At 44.8% G+C, this 4,925-nt stretch overlaps 1 protein-coding gene across 1 annotated transcript in view; it reads right to left on the bottom strand.

The window, feature by feature from the left end:
* ACADS (acyl-CoA dehydrogenase, C-2 to C-3 short chain) overlaps positions 1 to 4,925 on the bottom strand; it is a 19,486-nt gene that overhangs the window by 3,027 nt on the left and 11,534 nt on the right. The gene's annotated exons all lie outside the window — the stretch shown is intronic.

The raw sequence follows: 4,925 nt of genomic DNA, 5'->3' as shown, positions 1-4,925 counted from the left end.
CTTCAGTCTCTCTTTCTCCCCCTATCTCTCCGTCTCTTTCTCTCTCTCTCTCTCTCTCACACACACACAGACACACCCCCCCCAGCTTCAGTCTCTGCATATCACTCACACACCCCACACACACACACTGGTTTCAGTCTCTCTTTCTTTTCTCTCTCTCTCTCACACACACACACACACACACACACACACCCCAGTCAGTCTCTGCACATCTCACACAGAAGCACACACACACAGCCTCTGTACACGCTGCTTCCTGAATCATCAACATCCTGAAAACCCCAGCCTGCTGCACTGAGTCCATTCCCATTGCTGGCAGACCTGAGGGTTACAAAGTGCTCTCCGTAGGGTGTTCTTGGCTATAACTTTAACGGAGAAGGCGCCCTGGTGGCACAGCAGTTAAGGGCTCATCTGCATCTCAGAAGAAAGCAGTGGCACTCTCCTTCCGCGGAGAAACCCGATGGCCAGGTCTACTCTGTCCTGTGTTGGGGTCACTTTGAGTCAGCATCAACTCATGGAAGTGGGACTGGTTTAATCTTAACAAGAAGTGGACTGTGGTGTTGTTATGTACAATCTCATATATCATCGAGTCAGAACTGACGGGTAGGATTTTGGAAGCAATAAACTGCACAGGAGCAGACTGCCCGTCTTTCTCCCATGGAGCGGCTAGTGGATTTGAACTGCGTGCCTTAGGGTGGGCAGCGCAGCTCCTTACCCACTACTCAGCACCACCTATGATGCCCTGGAGCATCTGGGTGCCACCTCCTCCTTTGCCCTTCCCATCACAACTCAAGCATCACGTCGTGGGCAGTCACCCCTGGCCTCCTGAGTCAAACCGTGTCAATAAATTCTTACGGCACCTTGCACCCTTCCACTGCAGTAGGAACACTGCCGGACTTTTGGACTTTTACATGTGCTAATAGTTCTTTATATCTGCTAATAGTTCTTGTTCTGGCGAGCTCTGGTGGCCTAGGGACAAGAAGCTGCACTGCATTCCGAGAGGTATGCGGTTTGAATCCACCAGATGCTCTGCTGGAGGAGGGGCAATCTCCTCCCATACCAGTCAGATCTGATTTGACAGTAAAGACAAAAAAAATAAATAAAATTTTTTTTTAAAAAGTTTCTTATTTTTATAAAGTGCTCTCTCCACAAAGGCACTTCATCAAAACAAAAACAGACAGAAATGTCCTGGAAAGGGTGAAGCCGGAGCACACCTTAGAGGAAAAGATGATGAAGCTTCGTCTTTCATACTTTGGGTGTGTAGCTGTTGTTGTTGTTGTTGTTACGTGCCGTCAAGTCGCTTGAGACTCATAGTGACCCTCTGTACAACAGCCCTAAACCCTGCTCTATCCTGTGCCAATCGCACTGTCTCCAACACACCCATCCCGATTACCCCAGTCACTGAATCAATCCACCTCATAGAGTGTCTTCCCCTCCTGTGCTGTCCCTCCACCCTCCCAAGCATGATGTCCCTCTCCAAGGACCAGTCCCTCCTTACAACATGTCCAAAGTATGTCAGACGAAGCCTCAGAATCCTTGCCTCCAAGGAGCATCCCGGTTTAACCCTCTCTAGGGTGAATCTGTTTTCTTAGCAGTCCACGGTACCCTCAGTACTCTTGCAAAGTTACAACATGCTTGGAAAGATAGAGGGTCAGGTATGGTGTGGAAGACTCCCAAAGAGATGGACTGACACAGTGAGGTCAGCAGTGGGCTCTGGTGACTAAGAGATGATGAGGATGGCACAGGATAGGACAGGGATGGCTGTTCACACAGTCACTGTGACTCACACTCAACGACACCTAACAACAACCACCACCACGAAGGCAGACTCTGGGTGTGTCTGCTCACTCCAATATACCCAGCGCCGAGGGTATCACAGAGCACAGCTTAGAACGGAATATGTCTCTGATAGATCAATGCGTGGCTGGATGGCAAGATCTTGGACTTTCTGATTTGGAGTAACAGTAATCATAGTAATTAGACCAGCATTTCCAGGCAGTGCAAACGGTCTGTGCGCACCTACTGACCTTGCGGGTGATGGCTGGAGCTCCAACAGAGGCACTGCGGAAGAAAGGCTTGGTGATTTGCATGCAGTTAAGAAAACTGTGTAAAGCCAACCGCTCTGCTCCGTTACACATGGAGTCACCACGAGTACGAAGCACCCAGATGGCAATACAGTTGGGATTTTTTAAAAAAATTTTTTTTTTACTTTATTATTTTTGTGTGAGTGTACCGTCAAATCAGATCTGACTGGTACAGGAGGAGATTGCCCCTCCTTCCCCGGCAGAGCATCTGGTGGATTCGAACCATATGCCTCTGGGATTGTAGTTGCAGCTCCTTGCCACTAGGCCACCAGAGGGATTTTTTTTTAAAGCCTAAGTTAAACTCTGTGTACCAAGTGCTTCCTTGATGTGTGACATACTCTTTCGTGGGAGTTTCTCCAAAGCTCAATGAGAATGATACTCCGTGTTCATTAGCTTCTTGCTCCAGACAGGGAGCTCTGGTGGCCTAGAGGTAAGGAGCTGTGCTGCCAACCTGAAGGCACGCGGTTTGAATCCACCTTGGGAGGAAGATGGGCAATCTCCCGTGTGATTTATTGCCTCTGAAAACCCACTAGAGGGTCAGCTATGGGTTTGGTTCCGACTGGACAGTTTACAACCATCACCACCAGATGGGGCATACTGGGTCACGGAGAGGTTAGGTGGCTTGCTGAAGGCTACAGACCAGGGGTGTGAATGACCCTGACACCGAGGCACTGAACCCACAATACTGACCAGCATACACCACTGTCCTGCTCTACCCCATCAGGACGGCCACCAAGTCCTTCCTCTCGCTGAGGCTGCTTTCCTCTTGAGAAAGGCTGATGGCTGTGGGCCTGACCCGGCTTTAGCAAAATGTTATGGAAAACAATGAGCAGAAGTGGGGGTGGAGGGTACTTTCATTTCCATTAGTCCTTTTAGGTGATTTGATTCTTTTAAGCCATATTCTTATGTCATTTTTACTTAAAGGAAGTGAACTAATGGACCAGCATTTCCACTCAGTGTCTTTCAATGTTTACCTCAATTAAACCAGCTGCCCCACTTGAGAACCAGCCATGCCACTGAATGGGGTCAACTGCTGAGAATGTGCATTTCCACCCCAGATACTCTGAATCAGAATTTATGGTTTCACTAGGTTCCTCAAGGGAATTTACACACACACTCACACACACTCTCTCTCACATACACACACTGCTCAGGCCTTTTGTTCACAGGGTCGCTATGAGTCATCTACAACTTGACGGCACCAAATAACAACAATACACACACACACATACATATATTTATATATACACACATACATACATATACATATATACACATAGACATACATACATATAAATAAATATAAACAATTATTTGGAGACGATAGCTAAAATGTAGGTTTGAATTCCATACACCTAGAGCACAAATACAAATTCTCAGCAGGGGCCAACCAGGAATTATATCATGTGAAGTCACATTTTCAGCAAGGATTCTACAGGAGAGTTCTGCTCAAAAGGGGGGAAATGCAGAACTGAACACCTATTTTTCATGGCCTCCTGACTTTCTGGAGCCATGGTGGTTCCATGAACCACTGGAATTACTGCCCTAACATAATCTTTGAACTTTAAACAAAAAGGCCATACATTTATCTTAAAACCAAACAAAATTTTGTTGTTGTTGTTGATTGACGTCGAGTTGAGCACAACTCATAACAACTCCATAAACAAAAGACATAATGCATTTCTATAACTATTGTTGTTTCTTCAAGTTCATAGTTTCCATAGGCATGTGGTTTAGGAAGTGGATGTCACTCCTGCTTCCAAACCTGTTTTACAACTGGGAGCTCTAACAAACACTGTTCACACTGGGAAACCATTATGGCATTTCACACCCCAATGGCACAAGGTTCAACATCCCAACTAACTCGGATTACCTCAGTACAGCAAATTGGCAAAGAGTGATGTACAAAGTAGAAAAATATTCCTCCAAAATATAACACTAGTCTCAGCAGTGGTTAAGTGTCGTCAGGTCGAATACGACTCAGCGACCCTATGAACAAAAAACCTGAACTCTGTTCTATAATTAACATCATTTCTTTATGTTGATAGAGTTTATAGAGCTTCTGGTTTAGGTTAGAGATTTTAGGTTAAAGATCTAAGTTTAAAATTTTAGGTTAATTAAAAAAAATTTAGGTTAATTAACTAAAAGATAGCTGATTTAAAATGGTGCTTTTAAGAATTTTATGGGAACAAACTGCAAACAGCAACTGAACTGAACTGAAAAGATGAGAGAGAAAAGTTAGAGTAGTGGGTTCATGTCACTGAAGGAGGACTTCAGAAGAGGAGGGTGAGAATGGATACAAACTCCAAGAACGAAATCTGTCACTGAACTGTACATGGAGAAATGGACAAATATGTTGTTATGGGTTTATTTTCTGAACAACAAAATAACTAATCTTTTTTAAAAGGAGACAACAGTGTACTGAGAAACTCCATCAGTGACCGTGTGTGTGTACATGTGTGTACACATGCTATGAATTGAAGCTACAAGGAAATTCAGGGCTGGATAATTTGGCTCAATGAAAAATGTCAAAAGTCTTATTTTAAAAACAAAAACAAAGATGATGTGTGAGCTATTGTGTTAGAAAGGAAGACATGAGTGTAAGCAAGACCCAGTCCTGCCTTCAGGAAGCTCACAGTTTGCTAAGGAGAGAATATATATATATATATTAAATCACAGTGCAAGACACACACAGGCATGGGACACACACAAGTAGGGAACTCTGGTGTGTGGTGTGTTCTCCTGGAAGCCAGATGAAGGTTGGCTGGGAGAAACGAGAGAGGAAGGACCCGTAAGATACTGTCATGGTGAAACTAACAAGAGTCAGATGGTAAAACAACT

Source organism: Elephantulus edwardii, unplaced genomic scaffold (genome assembly GCF_000299155.1).
Source record: "Elephantulus edwardii isolate Elephantulus edwardi_28Jun2011 unplaced genomic scaffold, EleEdw1.0 scaffold00089, whole genome shotgun sequence".
NCBI lineage: Eukaryota > Metazoa > Chordata > Mammalia > Macroscelidea > Macroscelididae > Elephantulus > Elephantulus edwardii.
The sequence above is the reverse complement of the archived record's forward strand: the minus strand, read 5'-3'. Positions and strand labels throughout refer to the sequence as shown.